At 51.1% G+C, this 19,553-nt stretch overlaps 6 non-coding genes across 6 annotated transcripts; all 6 read left to right on the forward strand.

Moving 5' to 3' along the window:
* Positions 1-2,331: 2,331 nt before the first annotated feature.
* On the forward strand, positions 2,332-2,403 carry trnam-cau (transfer RNA methionine (anticodon CAU)). Its single transcript has one exon. It is a non-coding gene; the product is annotated as a tRNA-Met (tRNA).
* Positions 2,404-5,164: 2,761 nt separating this feature from the next.
* trnad-guc (transfer RNA aspartic acid (anticodon GUC)) lies at positions 5,165-5,236 on the forward strand. The gene has a single exon. It is a non-coding gene; the product is annotated as a tRNA-Asp (tRNA).
* Positions 5,237-5,587: 351 nt separating this feature from the next.
* On the forward strand, positions 5,588-5,659 carry trnam-cau (transfer RNA methionine (anticodon CAU)). Its single transcript has one exon. It is a non-coding gene; the product is annotated as a tRNA-Met (tRNA).
* Positions 5,660-8,420: 2,761 nt separating this feature from the next.
* trnad-guc (transfer RNA aspartic acid (anticodon GUC)) lies at positions 8,421-8,492 on the forward strand. The gene has a single exon. It is a non-coding gene; the product is annotated as a tRNA-Asp (tRNA).
* A 351-nt stretch (positions 8,493-8,843) lies between these two features.
* Positions 8,844-8,915, forward strand: trnam-cau (transfer RNA methionine (anticodon CAU)). Its single transcript has one exon. It is a non-coding gene; the product is annotated as a tRNA-Met (tRNA).
* A 2,773-nt stretch (positions 8,916-11,688) lies between these two features.
* On the forward strand, positions 11,689-11,760 carry trnad-guc (transfer RNA aspartic acid (anticodon GUC)). Its single transcript has one exon. It is a non-coding gene; the product is annotated as a tRNA-Asp (tRNA).
* Positions 11,761-19,553: the final 7,793 nt, after the last annotated feature.

Here is a 19,553-nt window from a genome sequence, read left to right on the forward strand (position 1 = left end):
GCTCATGACCATAGGTGAGGATGGGAACATAGATCGACCGGTAAATTGAAAGCTTTTTTAACCACGACGGTCCGTTACATTACTGCCGAGGCTGCGCCGATCCGTCTGTCGACCTCACGCTCCCACTTTCCCTCACTCGTGACCATACCTAAGATACCTAAACTCCTCCACCTGGGGTAGGACCTCATTCCCAACCCGGAGGGAGCACTCCACCCTTTTACGACTGAGAACCACGGCCTCTGATTTGGAGGTACTGAGTCTCATCCCAGAGGCTTCGCAAACCGTCCCAGTCAGCGCTGAAGGTCACAGCCCGTAGAGGCCATAAGAACCACATCATCTGCAAATAGCAGAGATGAGATTCTAAGGCCCCTGAAACAGATTCCCTCAACACCTTGGCTGCGCCTAGAAATTCTGGGATGTCCATAAGTGCACTTGGCACCAGGACACCCTTGGCTGCAGGTCTATGATCGACTTTGCAGTCGTGTCATCAGACCTGCGTCCGCATGTTCTGGACAGGCGGGTGAAGAGAGGGGCTGAGCTGTCAACTGATCACCACCTGGTGATGAGTTGGATTAGATGGCGGTGGAGGATGCTGGAAAGACCTGGTAGACCCAAACGAGTAGTGAGGGTGTGCTGGGAACGTCTGGCAGAGTCTCCCGTTCGTCGAGTCTTCAACTCTCACCTCTGGCAGAGCTTCGCCTGCATCCCGGGGGAGGACCGGGATATTGAGTCCGAATGGGCCATATTCCGTGCCTCCATTGCTGAGGCGGCTGACCGGAGCTGCGGCCGCAAGGCGGTCGGTGCCAGTCGTGGCGGCAGGCCCCAAACCCGATGGTGGACACCAGAGGTCAGGGCCGCCATCAAGCTGAAGAAGGAGTCCTATCGAGCATTGATGGCTTGTGGGACTCCGGAAGCAGCTGACAGGTACTGTCAGGCCAAACGGTTCGCGGCTTCTGCGGTTGTCGAGGCAAAAACTCGGGTGTGGGAGGAATTCGGTGAGGCCATGGAGCGCGACTTTTGGTCGGCCTCGAAGGGGTTCTGGCAAACCGTCCGGACCCTCCGAAAAGGGAAGCATTGCCCAGTTCACACTGTTTACAGTGGAGACGGGGCCTGCTGACCTCGACTGGGGATTTGTTTTGGTGAAGTAGGTGCAGACACATCTATTAAAAAATGAAAATACAAAATATACAGTATACAGTATAAATATATGTACACAGTCCGTTTTTTGTTTGTTGTTCCGGAACTGCAGTCTGATTGTTTTTCCTAAGAGTCCAAACTGAGCGTTAATTTAACGCATATAGAGTGTCAAAGTGGCAGGATGAGGCAGAGGTGGGGTGTGAACAGTGTCGGGGGGGGGGGGGGCGGGGTTCCGGGACTTGTTGATGAGGCTGACAGCAGACGGGAAGAAACTGTTCTTGTGGCGTGAGGTTTTGGTCCTGATGGGCCGCAGCCTCCTCTCAAAGAGACTGTGTCCGGGGTAAAAAAAAAAAAATAGCAAGACAGCCTCAAGATCCAAAAGTGTTAAGGCAGTCCCATAGTGTCCCCACATCATGCCATGTGTCTATTTGCCTTGAGACATGAGTAAATTAGCTTAAATGCTATCATGCTAATGGTCATCATGTTAGCACCAAGCAAGAGAGTCTTTTTTCAGTCGGGTCTAAAAGTGGGGGCAATGTGAAGCTGTGTCTGTGCCACCTACTATGTTGCTGTGTCCCTGGTCCAGTGTGTTCTCATCTTGGGTTGGAATGTCCCCATGCTGGTAACGGGTGGGGAATACAGTCCGTTGATGAGGATAAGCGGGATGGATTTCAGTGGTTAAAGTCTCCAGCTACCATAAAAACGGTCATGGGCCACGAGCCTGTTCTGAATTCCCCTTTGGCCAATCGACACCACATCATCGCAGCAGCAGTCCTCGTTAGTATAGTGGACAGTATCTCCGCCTGTCACGCGGAAGACCGGTGTTCGATTCCCCGACGGGGAGTACCTCTTTTGTATGTCACAATGTCAACAAACAAACCCTTCTCATTAGAACAAAACCTCTCTTAATCTTCTTCTCAAGGTGTTCAGGTGTCTTGTACAATCTGACAGTCTTTTGCTGCCAAATCATTCCAGTCGTGGATAATGGAGCTGACCAGGAAAATGCCAGCTGTGGGATTTCAACCAGTGCCTCCTGAGCGTAAGGAACCTTAATCTGGCGCTTTCGATCACTCATCCACCCAACCTAAAACGGTGCCCTGATCAGGAAAAAAACTGTGACCTTGTGAGGTTCACTGACAACAGAGGACACTCAAAAGGAGCCGCACAAAGCTGGGTACTTGTACAGATGTCAGCAGCAGAGTGGCGCAGCGGTAGCGTGCTGGGCCCATAACCCAGAGGTCGATGGATCGAAACCATCCTCTGCTATGGCTGTACTCCTTACGTGTCCTTTGAAGAGCTTGCAGATGTATGGTCTTTGTTACTTAGCTGACCTGGTCCAGTAAAGAGTTCACGCTTCCTTTACTGATGTTCTCGATGCATTTATTGCTCTTGAGTGCATTCACACGCCATTGCGGGACATTGAAGCATTGTGAAACCCCGTAACTGTCCTCACTAGTCCATTGTCACTCTTATGGACTTGAAAAATCCCAGCCAGTTTCCATTCGTTTCGGGGAACCTCCTCCTTTTTGACGATCACCACATCTCCAACTTGCATGTTTCTTCTTGGCGTATGCCATCTTTGTCTCAGAGCAGTGTTGGTCAGATACTCCTTCCACCATTTGTTCCAGAACTATTCCGACAAATATTGCAATTATCTCCATCTCATTTTAGTATACAAGTCCATCCATCCATCCATCCATTTTCCTCCGCTTATCCAGGTCCAGTTCGCGGGGGGCAGCAGTCTTAGTAGGGAAGCCCAGATTTCCCGGTCCCCGGCCACCTCCTCCATCTCCACCGGGAGGACACCAAGGTGTTCCCAGGCCAGCTGTGAGACATAATCCCTCCAGCGTGTCCTAGGTCTGCCCCGGGGCCTTTTCCCGGCTGGGTATGCCCGGAACACCTCACCAGGGAGGCGTCCGGGAGGCATCCGGACTAGATGCCCGAGCCACCTCAACTGACTCCTCTCGATGTGAAGGAGAAGCGGCTCTACTCTGAGCCCTCCCGGATGACTGAGCTCCTGACCCTATCTCTTAGGGTGAGTCCAGCTACCCTACGGAGGAAACTCATTTCAGCCGCCTGTATCCGAGATGTCATTCTTTCGGTCATGACCCAAAGCTCATGACCATAGGTGAGGATGGGAACATAGATCGACCGGTAAATTGAAAGCTTTTTTTAACCACGACGGTCCGTTACATTACTGCCGAGGCTGCGCCGATCCGTCTGTCGACCTCACGCTCCCACTTTCCCTCACTCGTGACCATACCTAAGATACCTAAACTCCTCCACCTGGGGTAGGACCTCATTCCCAACCCGGAGGGAGCACTCCACCCTTTTACGACTGAGAACCACGGCCTCTGATTTGGAGGTACTGAGTCTCATCCCAGAGGCTTCGCACTCAGATGCAAACCGTCCCAGTCAGCGCTGAAGGTCACAGCCCGTAGAGGCCATAAGAACCACATCATCTGCAAATAGCAGAGATGAGATTCTAAGGCCCCTGAAACAGATTCCCTCAACACCTTGGCTGCGCCTAGAAATTCTGGGATGTCCATAAGTGCACTTGGCACCAGGACACCCTTGGCTGCAGGTCTATGATCGACTTTGCAGTCGTGTCATCAGACCTGCGTCCGCATGTTCTGGACAGGCGGGTGAAGAGAGGGGCTGAGCTGTCAACTGATCACCACCTGGTGATGAGTTGGATTAGATGGCGGGGGAGGATGCTGGAAAGACCTGGTAGACCCAAACGAGTAGTGAGGGTGTGCTGGGAACGTCTGGCAGAGTCTCCCGTTCGTCGAGTCTTCAACTCTCACCTCTGGCAGAGCTTCGCCTGCATCCCGGGGGAGGACCGGGATATTGAGTCCGAATGGGCCATATTCCGTGCCTCCATTGCTGAGGCGGTTGACCGGAGCTGCGGCCGCAAGGCGGTCGGTGCCAGTCGTGGCGGCAGGCCCCAAACCCGATGGTGGACACCAGAGGTCAGGGCCGCCATCAAGCTGAAGAAGGAGTCCTATCGAGCATTGATGGCTTGTGGGACTCCGGAAGCAGCTGACAGGTACTGTCAGGCCAAACGGTTCGCGGCTTCTGCGGTTGTCGAGGCAAAAACTCGGGTGTGGGAGGAATTCGGTGAGGCCATGGAGCGCGACTTTTGGTCGGCCTCGAAGGGGTTCTGGCAAACCGTCCGGACCCTCCGAAAAGGGAAGCATTGCCCAGTTCACACTGTTTACAGTGGAGACGGGGCCTGCTGACCTCGACTGGGGATTTGTTTTGGTGAAGTAGGTGCAGACACATCTATTAAAAAATGAAAATACAAAATATACAGTATACAGTATAAATATATGTACACAGTCCGTTTTTTGTTTGTTGTTCCGGAACTGCAGTCTGATTGTTTTTCCTAAGAGTCCAAACTGAGCGTTAATTTAACGCATATAGAGTGTCAAAGTGGCAGGATGAGGCAGAGGTGGGGTGTGAACAGTGTCGGGGGGCGGGGTTCCGGGACTTGTTGATGAGGCTGACAGCAGACGGGAAGAAACTGTTCTTGTGGCGTGAGGTTTTGGTCCTGATGGGCCGCAGCCTCCTCTCAAAGAGACTGTGTCCGGGGTAAAAAAAAAAAAACTAGCAAGACAGCCTCAAGATCCAAAAGTGTTAAGGCAGTCCCATAGTGTCCCCACATCATGCCATGTGTCTATTTGCCTTGAGACATGAGTAAATTAGCTTAAATGCTAACATGCTAATGGTCATCATGTTAGCACCAAGCAAGAGAGTCTTTTTTCAGTCGGGTCTAAAAGTGGGGGCAATGTGAAGCTGTGTCTGTGCCACCTACTATGTTGCTGTGTCCCTGGTCCAGTGTGTTCTCATCTTGGGTTGGAATGTCCCCATGCTGGTAACGGGTGGGGAATACAGTCCGTTGATGAGGATAAGCGGGATGGATTTCAGTGGTTAAAGTCTCCAGCTACCATAAAAACGGTCATGGGCCACGAGCCTGTTCTGAATTCCCCTTTGGCCAATCGATACCACATCATCGCAGCAGCAGTCCTCGTTAGTATAGTGGACAGTATCTCCGCCTGTCACGCGGAAGACCGGGGTTCGATTCCCCGACGGGGAGTACCTCTTTTGTATGTCACAATGTCAACAAACAAACCCTTCTCATTAGAACAAAACCTCTCTTAATCTTCTTCTCAAGGTGTTCAGGTGTCTTGTACAATCTGACAGTCTTTTGCTGCCAAATCATTCCAGTCGTGGATAATGGAGCTGACCAGGAAAATGCCAGCTGTGGGATTTCAACCAGTGCCTCCTGAGCGTAAGGAACCTTAATCTGGCGCTTTCGATCACTCATCCACCCAACCTAAAACGGTGCCCTGATCAGGAAAAAAAACTGTGACCTTGTGAGGTTCACTGACAACAGAGGACACTCAAAAGGAGCCGCACAAAGCTGGGTACTTGTACAGATGTCAGCAGCAGAGTGGCGCAGCGGTAGCGTGCTGGGCCCATAACCCAGAGGTCGATGGATCGAAACCATCCTCTGCTATGGCTGTACTCCTTACGTGTCCTTTGAAGAGCTTGCAGATGTATGGTCTTTGTTACTTAGCTGACCTGGTCCAGTAAAGAGTTCATGCTTCCTTTACTGCTGTTCTCGATGCATTTATTGCTCTTGAGTGCATTCACACGCCATTGCGGGACATTGAAGCATCGTGAAACACCGTAACTGTCCTCACTAGTCCATTGTCACTCTTATGGACTTGAAAAATCCCAGCCAGTTTCCATTCGTTTCGGGGAACCTCCTCCTTTTTGACGATCACCACATCTCCAACTTGCATGTTTCTTCTTGGCGTATGCCATCTTTGTCTCAGAGCAGTGTTGGTCAGATACTCCTTCCACCATTTGTTCCAGAACTATTCCGACAAATATTGCAATTATCTCCATCTCATTTTAGTATACAAGTCCATCCATCCATCCATCCATTTTCCTCCGCTTATCCAGGTCCAGTTCGCGGGGGGCAGCAGTCTTAGTAGGGAAGCCCAGATTTCCCGGTCCCCGGCCACCTCCTCCATCTCCACCGGGAGGACACCAAGGTGTTCCCAGGCCAGCTGTGAGACATAATCCCTCCAGCGTGTCCTAGGTCTGCCCCGGGGCCTTTTCCCGGCTGGGTATGCCCGGAACACCTCACCAGGGAGGCGTCCGGGAGGCATCCGGACTAGATGCCCGAGCCACCTCAACTGACTCCTCTCGATGTGAAGGAGAAGCGGCTCTACTCTGAGCCCTCCCGGATGACTGAGCTCCTGACCCTATCTCTTAGGGTGAGTCCAGCTACCCTACGGAGGAAACTCATTTCAGCCGCCTGTATCCGAGATGTCATTCTTTCGGTCATGACCCAAAGCTCATGACCATAGGTGAGGATGGGAACATAGATCGACCGGTAAATTGAAAGCTTTTTTTAACCACGACGGTCCGTTACATTACTGCCGAGGCTGCGCCGATCCGTCTGTCGACCTCACGCTCCCACTTTCCCTCACTCGTGACCATACCTAAGATACCTAAACTCCTCCACCTGGGGTAGGACCTCATTCCCAACCCGGAGGGAGCACTCCACCCTTTTACGACTGAGAACCACGGCCTCTGATTTGGAGGTACTGAGTCTCATCCCAGAGGCTTCGCACTCAGATGCAAACCGTCCCAGTCAGCGCTGAAGGTCACAGCCCGTAGAGGCCATAAGAACCACATCATCTGCAAATAGCAGAGATGAGATTCTAAGGCCCCTGAAACAGATTCCCTCAACACCTTGGCTGCGCCTAGAAATTCTGGGATGTCCATAAGTGCACTTGGCACCAGGACACCCTTGGCTGCAGGTCTATGATCGACTTTGCAGTCGTGTCATCAGACCTGCGTCCGCATGTTCTGGACAGGCGGGTGAAGAGAGGGGCTGAGCTGTCAACTGATCACCACCTGGTGATGAGTTGGATTAGATGGTGGGGGAGGATGCTGGAAAGACCTGGTAGACCCAAACGAGTAGTGAGGGTGTGCTGGGAACGTCTGGCAGAGTCTCCCGTTCGTCGAGTCTTCAACTCTCACCTCTGGCAGAGCTTCGCCTGCATCCCGGGGGAGGACCGGGATATTGAGTCCGAATGGGCCATATTCCGTGCCTCCATTGCTGAGGCGGTTGACCGGAGCTGCGGCCGCAAGGCGGTCGGTGCCAGTCGTGGCGGCAGGCCCCAAACCCGATGGTGGACACCAGAGGTCAGGGCCGCCATCAAGCTGAAGAAGGAGTCCTATCGAGCATTGATGGCTTGTGGGACTCCGGAAGCAGCTGACAGGTACTGTCAGGCCAAACGGTTCGCGGCTTCTGCGGTTGTCGAGGCAAAAACTCGGGTGTGGGAGGAATTCGGTGAGGCCATGGAGCGCGACTTTTGGTCGGCCTCGAAGGGGTTCTGGCAAACCGTCCAGACCCTCCGAAAAGGGAAGCATTGCCCAGTTCACACTGTTTACAGTGGAGACGGGGCCTGCTGACCTCGACTGGGGATTTGTTTTGGTGAAGTAGGTGCAGACACATCTATTAAAAAATGAAAATACAAAATATACAGTATACAGTATAAATATATGTACACAGTCCGTTTTTTGTTTGTTGTTCCGGAACTGCAGTCTGATTGTTTTTCCTAAGAGTCCAAACTGAGCGTTAATTTAACGCATATAGAGTGTCAAAGTGGCAGGATGAGGCAGAGGTGGGGTGTGAACAGTGTCGGGGGGCGGGGTTCCGGGACTTGTTGATGAGGCTGACAGCAGACGGGAAGAAACTGTTCTTGTGGCGTGAGGTTTTGGTCCTGATGGGCCGCAGCCTCCTCTCAAAGAGACTGTGTCCGGGGTAAAAAAAAAAAAACTAGCAAGACAGCCTCAAGATCCAAAAGTGTTAAGGCAGTCCCATAGTGTCCCCACATCATGCCATGTGTCTATTTGCCTTGAGACATGAGTAAATTAGCTTAAATGCTAACATGCTAATGGTCATCATGTTAGCACCAAGCAAGAGAGTCTTTTTTCAGTCGGGTCTAAAAGTGGGGGCAATGTGAAGCTGTGTCTGTGCCACCTACTATGTTGCTGTGTCCCTGGTCCAGTGTGTTCTCATCTTGGGTTGGAATGTCCCCATGCTGGTAACGGGTGGGGAATACAGTCCGTTGATGAGGATAAGCGGGATGGATTTCAGTGGTTAAAGTCTCCAGCTACCATAAAAACGGTCATGGGCCACGAGCCTGTTCTGAATTCCCCTTTGGCCAATCGATACCACATCATCGCAGCAGCAGTCCTCGTTAGTATAGTGGACAGTATCTCCGCCTGTCACGCGGAAGACCGGGGTTCGATTCCCCGACGGGGAGTACCTCTTTTGTATGTCACAATGTCAACAAACAAACCCTTCTCATTAGAACAAAACCTCTCTTAATCTTCTTCTCAAGGTGTTCAGGTGTCTTGTACAATCTGACAGTCTTTTGCTGCCAAATCATTCCAGTCGTGGATAATGGAGCTGACCAGGAAAATGCCAGCTGTGGGATTTCAACCAGTGCCTCCTGAGCGTAAGGAACCTTAATCTGGCGCTTTCGATCACTCATCCACCCAACCTAAAACGGTGCCCTGATCAGGAAAAAAAACTGTGACCTTGTGAGGTTCACTGACAACAGAGGACACTCAAAAGGAGCCGCACAAAGCTGGGTACTTGTACAGATGTCAGCAGCAGAGTGGCGCAGCGGTAGCGTGCTGGGCCCATAACCCAGAGGTCGATGGATCGAAACCATCCTCTGCTATGGCTGTACTCCTTACGTGTCCTTTGAAGAGCTTGCAGATGTATGGTCTTTGTTACTTAGCTGACCTGGTCCAGTAAAGAGTTCATGCTTCCTTTACTGCTGTTCTCGATGCATTTATTGCTCTTGAGTGCATTCACACGCCATTGCGGGACATTGAAGCATCGTGAAACACCGTAACTGTCCTCACTAGTCCATTGTCACTCTTATGGACTTGAAAAATCCCAGCCAGTTTCCATTCGTTTCGGGGAACCTCCTCCTTTTTGACGATCACCACATCTCCAACTTGCATGTTTCTTCTTGGCGTATGCCATCTTTGTCTCAGAGCAGTGTTGGTCAGATACTCCTTCCACCATTTGTTCCAGAACTATTCCGACAAATATTGCAATTATCTCCATCTCATTTTAGTATACAAGTCCATCCATCCATCCATCCATCCATTTTCCTCCGCTTATCCAGGTCCAGTTCGCGGGGGGCAGCAGTCTTAGTAGGGAAGCCCAGATTTCCCGGTCCCCGGCCACCTCCTCCATCTCCACCGGGAGGACACCAAGGTGTTCCCAGGCCAGCTGTGAGACATAATCCCTCCAGCGTGTCCTAGGTCTGCCCCGGGGCCTTTTCCCGGCTGGGTATGCCCGGAACACCTCACCAGGGAGGCGTCCGGGAGGCATCCGGACTAGATGCCTGAGCCACCTCTACTGACTCCTCTCGATGTGAAGGAGAAGCGGCTCTACTCTGAGCCCTCCCGGATGACTGAGCTCCTCACCCTATCTCTTAGAGTGAGTCCAGCTACCCTACGGAGGAAACTCATTTCAGCCGCCTGTATCCGAGATGTCATTCTTTCGGTCATGACCCAAAGCTCATGACCATAGGTGAGGATGGGAACATAGATCGACCGGTAAATTGAAAGCTTTTTTAACCACGACGGTCCGTTACATTACTGCCGAGGCTGCGCCGATCCGTCTGTCGACCTCACGCTCCCACTTTCCCTCACTCGTGACCATACCTAAGATACCTAAACTCCTCCACCTGGGGTAGGACCTCATTCCCAACCCGGAGGGAGCACTCCACCCTTTTACGACTGAGAACCACGGCCTCTGATTTGGAGGTACTGAGTCTCATCCCAGAGGCTTCGCACTCAGATGCAAACCGTCCCAGTCAGCGCTGAAGGTCACAGCCCGTAGAGGCCATAAGAACCACATCATCTGCAAATAGCAGAGATGAGATTCTAAGGCCCCTGAAACAGATTCCCTCAACACCTTGGCTGCGCCTAGAAATTCTGGGATGTCCATAAGTGCACTTGGCACCAGGACACCCTTGGCTGCAGGTCTATGATCGACTTTGCAGTCGTGTCATCAGACCTGCGTCCGCATGTTCTGGACAGGCGGGTGAAGAGAGGGGCTGAGCTGTCAACTGATCACCACCTGGTGATGAGTTGGATTAGATGGCGGTGGAGGATGCTGGAAAGACCTGGTAGACCCAAACGAGTAGTGAGGGTGTGCTGGGAACGTCTGGCAGAGTCTCCCGTTCGTCGAGTCTTCAACTCTCACCTCTGGCAGAGCTTCGCCTGCATCCCGGGGGAGGACCGGGATGTTGAGTCCGAATGGGCCATATTCCGTGCCTCCATTGCTGAGGCGGCTGACCGGAGCTGCGGCCGCAAGGCGGTCGGTGCCAGTCGTGGCGGCAGGCCCCAAACCCGATGGTGGACACCAGAGGTCAGGGCCGCCATCAAGCTGAAGAAGGAGTCCTATCGAGCATTGATGGCTTGTGGGACTCCGGAAGCAGCTGACAGGTACTGTCAGGCCAAACGGTTCGCGGCTTCTGCGGTTGTCGAGGCAAAAACTCGGGTGTGGGAGGAATTCGGTGAGGGCATGGAGCGCGACTTTTGGTCGGCCTCGAAGGGGTTCTGGCAAACCGTCCGGACCCTCCGAAAAGGGAAGCATTGCCCAGTTCACACTGTTTACAGTGGAGACGGGGCCTGCTGACCTCGACTGGGGATTTGTTTTGGTGAAGTAGGTGCAGACACATCTATTAAAAAATGAAAATACAAAATATACAGTATACAGTATAAATATATGTACACAGTCCGTTTTTTGTTTGTTGTTCCGGAACTGCAGTCTGATTGTTTTTCCTAAGAGTCCAAACTGAGCGTTAATTTAACGCATATAGAGTGTCAAAGTGGCAGGATGAGGCAGAGGTGGGGTGTGAACAGTGTCGGGGGGGGGGGGGGGGGGGTTCCGGGACTTGTTGATGAGGCTGACAGCAGACGGGAAGAAACTGTTCTTGTGGCGTGAGGTTTTGGTCCTGATGGACCGCAGCCTCCTCTCAAAGAGACTGTGTCCGGGGTAAAAAAAAAAAAAACTAGCAAGACAGCCTCAAGATCCAAAAGTGTTAAGGCAGTCCCATAGTGTCCCCACATCATGCCATGTGTCTATTTGCCTTGAGACATGAGTAAATTAGCTTAAATGCTAACATGCTAATGGTCATCATGTTAGCACCAAGCAAGAGAGTCTTTTTTCAGTCGGGTCTAAAAGTGGGGGCAATGTGAAGCTGTGTCTGTGCCACCTACTATGTTGCTGTGTCCCTGGTCCAGTGTGTTCTCATCTTGGGTTGGAATGTCCCCATGCTGGTAACGGGTGGGGAATACAGTCCGTTGATGAGGATAAGCGGGATGGATTTCAGTGGTTAAAGTCTCCAGCTACCATAAAAACGGTCATGGGCCACGAGCCTGTTCTGAATTCCCCTTTGGCCAATCGACACCACATCATCGCAGCAGCAGTCCTCGTTAGTATAGTGGACAGTATCTCCGCCTGTCATGCGGAAGACCGGGGTTCGATTCCCCGACGGGGAGTACCTCTTTTGTATGTCACAATGTCAACAAACAAACCCTTCTCATTAGAACAAAACCTCTCTTAATCTTCTTCTCAAGGTGTTCAGGTGTCTTGTACAATCTGACAGTCTTTTGCTGCCAAATCATTCCAGTCGTGGATAATGGAGCTGACCAGGAAAATGCCAGCTGTGGGATTTCAACCAGTGCCTCCTGAGCGTAAGGAACCTTAATCTGGCGCTTTCGATCACTCATCCACCCAACCTAAAACGGTGCCCTGATCAGGAAAAAAAACTGTGACCTTGTGAGGTTCACTGACAACAGAGGACACTCAAAAGGAGCCGCACATAGACTGTGCAAAACAGTCTATGTACACACAGTATAACAGACCAGAGATTGACCCAACACACCAAAAAAAATTTCAAGACAATCTGACCATGAATCAGGAAGTTATGGCAGATATACATTTCCACCAGTTGGTGGCGCTATAGAGTCCATATACACACACAGTCACAGACTGGAGGGTGACCGAACCCACCCAAAAAATTAGGAGACGATCCGACCATGCGTGAGGAAGTTACAGCAGATATACATTTCCACCAGTTGGTGGCGCTGTGTTTTGAACATGGGTTCTGGAGCGTTAGGTGCGTCCTGTCATGATAGACTTCTCCACCGAAAATCATAGTGATACGTGCAACGGGTGGCGAGGGATAATGATTTGAAACTTCTAGGTGGCGCTAGTGTGTCAATTTAGATTGGTGTCACATGGGAGCACCACCAGGGCGCTCAAGCCTGGATTCTGACCTTACGTGTAAGATTTCAGCAGCCTGTGACCTTCTGCGGGCGAAATATGAGCCTTCGATGGTCAATGGCGAAGGCTGACCATTCCCACCACATGTGCTTTACACACATCACAGTCCATCAACTGACATCATCAGTCTGTCAGTCAAACTGTGTATTGACTTTGATGTACATTGCTTCAAGGCAAGGCCAGACACCAGGCAGGGCCAGATAAGGTAAAAGTTAAGGTTAAAGTAAAAGTTTGGTGGCGTGCCACGCCCACATCCTAAGTAGCAGCCCAAAATCCTTCGCAATTTAACGTGGGCCATCCGTCTAGTGTCCGTTGATGCTACAACGGACTCATTCGGTCAAACCCCCTAGGAGGAGTTCGTCGAGATACGACCCCTACATCCTCCCCCAAATGGCCGCCGCCACCTAAAATGGCCGACTTCCTGTTGGTTTTTGAACATGGGTTCTTGAGACTTTTTTGTGCGTCCTGTCACGAGTGATGTCTCCTCCGAAAATCATGCCCATAAGTGCAACGGGAGGCGAGGGATAATTATTTTAAAACTTGTAGGTGGCGCTAGTGAGTCAATTTGGCTTGGTTTCAAATGGGGGCCCCACCAGGGCCCTCGGGCCTGGAATCTGCCCCCCCTTATGAGTTTTCAAGCACATGCAATCTTCTGCGGGCGAATGATGACCCTTTCTTTGTAAACGGCGAGGCCTGAGCATTCGCCGCCAGGCCACGCCCACCACATGCGCTTTTCCTGCATCATGGTCCATCAACAGGCTTCACCAGGCTGTCAGGCAGTGACCTTGTGACCTCGGTGTTCATCTGATGAATCTCCTGCCAGAAAAGGCCTCATGTAGATGACACGCCTTTAGCCTGTCGCCAATAGGTGGCGCTGTGACGAAATCAGGAAGTGACCTACGGGGGCCTTCGGGGCGGGGCCATGATCACATGTACCAAGTATGATGAAGATCTGACCACGTGGAGCCAAGTTATTCACGTCTACAGTTACGCTCAGCGTGCAAGGCCCGGACAGATGAAAAAGGGCAAAATTTGGGGGCGTGCCACGCCCACATCGTACGGAATATCCCAAAATCCTTCGCAATTTAACGTCGGCCATCCGTCTAGTGTCCGTTGATGCAACAACGGACTCATTCGGTCAAACCCCCTAGGAGGAGTTCGTCGAGATACGACCCCAACTTCTGGCCCGAAAAAGGCCGGCGCCATCCAAAATGGCCGACTTCCTGTTCGTTTTCCAATATGGGTTCTTGAGACTTTTTGGTCCGTCCTGTCACAATAGACGTCTCCGCCAAGTTTCGTGACGATAGGTTAAACTGGTGGCGGGGGCTAATTTTTTTTAAAATTCAAGGTGGCGCTAGAGAGCCAATTTTGGGACATTATATTTGAAACCCATAAAATATCAAATTTTTCGCCAGACCTGATGCGCTCGCCAAATTTGGTGAGTTTTCGGGCATGTTCAGGCCCTCAAAAAGGCCGTCATTTCGTCAGAATAATAATAATAATAATAAACATTACGATTACAATAGGGCTTTCGCACTGGTCAGTGCTCGAGCCCTAATAATAATAATAATTAAAACTGCAAGCAGTGATGAGCGGGCTCGAGCACCCCGACGCGGTCGGGGGTACGCGCGGGTCGGGGGTACGCGCGGGTGGGGGGCGCGCGCGTGTCCGGACGGGCGCGCGAACGCGCCGTTCGAAAAACCGTGGCGATGGGATAAGCGGTAAGGGAGTTACGGCACTTGCAATTTTCCGCCAGGAGGGGGCGACGCCGGCGGCGAGGCGGGTGCGTGGTCACGTCCCGTCCGACGCCCCGAACCGCCATAAGAAAATTCGCGACGATCGGACCGTGCGGTAGGTACTTGCGGCGGATATACGTTTCCGCCTGTGGGTGGCGCTATACAGTCTATGCGCCCACACGGTAACGGACCGGAGGGTACCCCGAACCACCGGAAAAAATTAGGTGCCGATCCGACCGTGCGGAAGGAAGTTACGGCTGATATACATTTCCACCAGTTGGTGGCGCTATAGCGTATGTACACACACTGTCATAGACCAGAGGGTACCCCGAACCACCGGAAAAAAATTCGGGCAGATCCGACCATGTGGGAGGAAGTTACGGCAGATATACATTTCCACCAGTTGGTGGCGCTATAGAGTCTATGGACACGCAGATTCAAAGAGTGGAGGGTGACCCGACCGACCAAAAAAAAATTTTAGAGACTATCCGACCATGTGGAAGGAAGTTACGCTATATACATTTCCACCAGTTGGTGGCGCTATAGAGTCTATGTACACACACAGTCATAGACCAGACGGTACCCCAAACCACCAAAAAAAATTTGGGACCGATCGGACCAAGTGGGAGGAAGTTACGGCAGATATACATTTTCACCAGTTGGTGGCGCTATAGAGTCTATGTACACACCCAGTCATAGACCGGAGGGTATCCCAAACCACCAGAAAAAATTTGGGGCAGATCCGACCATGTGGAAGGAAGTTACAGCTGATATACATATCCACCAGTTGTGGCGCTATAGAGTCTATGTACACACACAGTCACAGACTGGAGGGTGACCGAACCCACCCAAAGAAAATTGGAGACGATCCGACCATGTGGAAGGAAGTTACAGGGGATATACATTTCCACCAGTTGGTGGCGCTATAGAGTCTATGTTCACACACAGTCATAGACCAGAGGGTACCCCAAACCACCAGAAAAAAATTTTGGACCGATCTGACCATGTGGGAGGAAGTTATGGCAGATATACATTTTCACCAGTTGGTGGCGCTATAGTGTATGTACACACACTGCCATAGACCAGAGTGTACCCCAAACCACCAGAAAAAAATTTGGGCAGATCGGACCATGTGGGAGGAAGTTACGGCAGATATACATATTCACCAGTTGGTGGCGCTATAGAGTATATGTACACACCCCGTCATAGACGGGAGGGTACCCCAAACCACCAGAAAAAAATTTGGGGCAGATCCGACCATGTGGAAGGAAGTTACAGCTGATATACATTTCCACCAGTTGTGGCGCTATAGAGTCTATATACACACACAGTCACAGACTGGAGGGTGACCGAACCCACCCAAAAAAATTTGGAGACGATCCGACAATGTGGAAGGAAGTTACAGGTGATATACATTTCCACCAGTTGGTGGCGCTATAGAGTCTATGTACACACAGTATAACAGACCAGAGATTGACCCAACCCAGCCAAAAAAATGTGGAGACGATCTGACCATGCATAAGGAAGTTGCGGCAGATATACATTTTCGCCAGTTGGTGGCGCTATACAGTCTATGTCCACACACAGTCATAGACCAGAGGGTACCCCAAACCACCAGAAAAAATTTGGGGCCGATCCGACCATGTGGAAGGAAGTTACAGCTGATATACATTTCCACCAGTTGGTGGCGCTATACAGTCTATGTACACACAGTATAACAGACCAGAGATTGACCCAACACACCAAAAAAAATTTCAAGACAATCTGACCATGAATCAGGAAGTTACGGCAGATATACATTTCCACCAGTTGGTGGCGCTGTGTTTTGAACATGGGTTCTGGAGCGTTAGGTGCGTCCTGTAATGATAGACGTCTCCACCGAAAATCATAGTGATACGTGCCACGGGTGGCGAGGGATAATGAATTGAAACTTCTAGGTGGCGCTAGTGTGTCAATTTAGATAGGTGTCACATGGGAGCACCACCAGGGCGCTCAGGCCTGGATTCTGACCTTACGTGTAAGATTTCAGCAGCCTGTGACCTTCTGCGGGCGAAATATGAGCCTTCGATGGTCAATGGCGAAGGCTGACCATTCGCCGTGGCCACGCCCACCACATGTGCTTTACACACATCACAGTCCATCAACTGACATCATCAGTCTGTCAGTCAAACTGTGTATTGACTTTGATGTACATTGCTTCAAGGCAAGGCCAGACACCAGGCAGGGCCAGATAAGGTAAAAGTTAAGGTTAAAGTAAAAGTTTGGTGGCGTGCCACGCCCACATCCTAAGTAGCAGCCCAAAATCCTTCGCAATTTAACGTGGGCCATCCGTCTAGTGTCCGTTGATGCTACAACGGACTCATTCGGTCAAACCCTCTAGGAGGAGTTCGTCGAGATACGACCCCTACATCCTCCCCCAAATGGCCGCCGCCACCTAAAATGGCCGACTTCCTGTTGGTTTTTGAACATGGGTTCTTGAGACTTTTTTGTGCGTCCTGTCACGAGTGATGTCTCCTCTGAAAATCATGCCCATACGTGCAACGGGAGGCGAGGGATAATTATTTTAAAACTTGTAGGTGGCGCTAGTGAGTCAATTTGGCTTGGTTTCAAATGGGGGCCCCACCAGGGCCCTCAGGCCTGGAATCTGCCCCCCCTTATGAGTTTTCAAGCACATGCGACCTTCTGCGGGCGAATGATGACCCTTTCTTTGTAAACGGCGAGGCCTGAGCATTCGCCGCCAGGCCACGCCCACCACGTGCGCTTTTCCTGCATCATGGTCCATCAACAGGCTTCACCAGGCTGTCAGGCAGTGACCTTGTGACCTCGGTGTTCATCTGATGAATCTCCTGCCAGAAAAGGCCTCATGTAGATGACACGCCTTTAGCCTGTCGCCAATAGGTGGCGCTGCGACGAAATCAGGAAGTGACCTACGGGGACCTTCGGGGCGGGGCCATGATCACATGTACCAAGTATGATGAAGATCTGACCACGTGGAGCCAAGTTATTCACGTCTACAGTTACGCTCAGCGTGCAAGGCCCGGACAGATGAAAAAGGGGAAAATTTGGGGGCGTGCCACGCCCACATCGTATGGAATATCCCAAAATCCTTCGCAATTTAACGTCGGCCATCCGTCTAGTGTCCGTTGATGCAACAACGGACTCATTCGGTCAAACCCCCTAGGAGGAGTTCGTCGAGATACGACCCCAACTTCTGGCCCGAAAAAGGCCGGCGCCATCCAAAATGGCCGACTTCCTGTTTGTTTTCCAATATGGGTTCTTGAGACTTTTTGGTCCGTCCTGTCACGATAGACGTCTCCACCAAGTTTCGTGACGATCGGTGAAAGTGGTGGCGGGGGATAATTTTTTTTAAAATTCAAGGTGGCGCTAGAGAGCCAATTTTGGGACATTATATTTGAAACCCATAAAATATCAAATTTTTCGCCAGACCTGATGCGCTCGCCAAATTTGGTGAGTTTTCGGGCATGTTCAGGCCCTCAAAAAGGCCGTCATTTCGTCAGAATAATAATAATAATAATAATAATAATAATAATAATAATAAACATTACGATAACAATAGGGCTTTCGCACTGGTCAGTGCTCGAGCCCTAATAATAAACATTACGATTACAATAGGGCTTTCGCACTGGTCAGTGCTCGAGCCCTAATTAAAACTGCAAGCAGTGATGAGCGGGCTCGAGCACCCTGATGCGGTCGGGGGTACGCGCGGGTCGGGGGTACACGCGGGTCGGGGGCGCGCGCGTGTTCGGACGGGCGCGCGGACGCACCATACGAAAAACCGCAACGATGGGATGAGCGGTAAGGGAGTTACGGCACTTGCAATTTTCCGCCCGGAGGGGGCGACGCCGGCGGCGAGGCTGGTGCGCGGTCACGTCCCGTCCGGCGCCCCGAACCGCCATAAAAAAATTTGCAACGATCAGACCGTGCGGTAGGTACTTGCGGCGGATATACGTTTCCGCCTGTGGGTGGCGCTATACAGTCTATGCGCCCACACGGTAACGGACCGGAGGGTACCCCGAACCACCAGAAAAAATTAGGTGCCGATCCGACCGTGCGGAAGGAAGTTACGGCTGATATACAATTCCACCAGTTGGTGGCGCTATAGCGTATGTACACACACTGTCATAGACCAAAGGGTACCCCGAACCACCAGAAAAAAATTCGGGAAGATCCGACCATGTGGGAGGAAGTTACGGCTATATACATTTCCACCAGTTGGTGGCGCTATAGAGTCTGTGTATACACACAGTCATAGACCAGAGGGTACCCCGAACCACAAGAAAAAATTTGGGACCGATCCGACCATGTGGAAGGAAGTTACAGCTGATATACATATCCACCAGTTGGAGGCGCTATAGCGTATGTACACACACAGTCATAGACCAGAGGGTACCCCGAACCACCAGAAAAAAATTCGGGCAGATCGGACCATGTGGAAGGAAGTTACGGCAGATATAAATTTCCACCAGTTGGTGGTTCTATACAGTCTATGTACACACACAGTCATAGACCAGAGGGTACCCCAAACCACCAGAAAAAAATTTGGGCGGATCGGACCAAGTGGGAGGAAGTGACGGCAGATATACATTTTCACCAGTTGGTGGTGCTATACAGTCTATGTACACACAGTATAACAGACCAGAGATTGACCCAACACACCAAAAAAAATTTCAAGACAATCTGACCATGAATCAGGAAGTTATGGCAGATATACATTTCCACCAGTTGGTGGCGCTATAGAGTCTATGTACACACACAGTCATAGACCAGAGGGTACCCCAAACCACCAGAAAAAATTAGGGGCCGATCCGACCATGTGGAAGGAAGTTACAGCTGATATACATTTCCACCAATTGGTGGCGCTATACAGTCTATGTACACACAGTATAACAGACCAGAGATTGACCCAACACACCAAAAAAAAATTCAAGACAATCTGACCATGAATCAGGAAGTTACGGCATATATACATTTCCACCAGTTGGTGGCGCTATAGAGTCCATATACACACACAGTCACAGACTGGAGGGTGACCGAACCCACCCAAAAAAATTTGGAGACGATCCGACCATGCGTGAGGAAGTTACAGCAGATATACATTTCCACCAGTTGGTGGCGCTGTGTTTTGAACATGGGTTCTGGAGCGTTAGGTGCGTCCTGTCATGATAGACTTCTCCACCGAAAATCATAGTGATACGTGCAACGGGTGGCGAGGTATAAAGAATTGAAACTTCTAGGTGGCGCTAGTGTGT

This window comes from Doryrhamphus excisus, chromosome 2 (genome assembly GCF_030265055.1).
Source record: "Doryrhamphus excisus isolate RoL2022-K1 chromosome 2, RoL_Dexc_1.0, whole genome shotgun sequence".
Taxonomy (NCBI): domain Eukaryota; kingdom Metazoa; phylum Chordata; class Actinopteri; order Syngnathiformes; family Syngnathidae; genus Doryrhamphus; species Doryrhamphus excisus.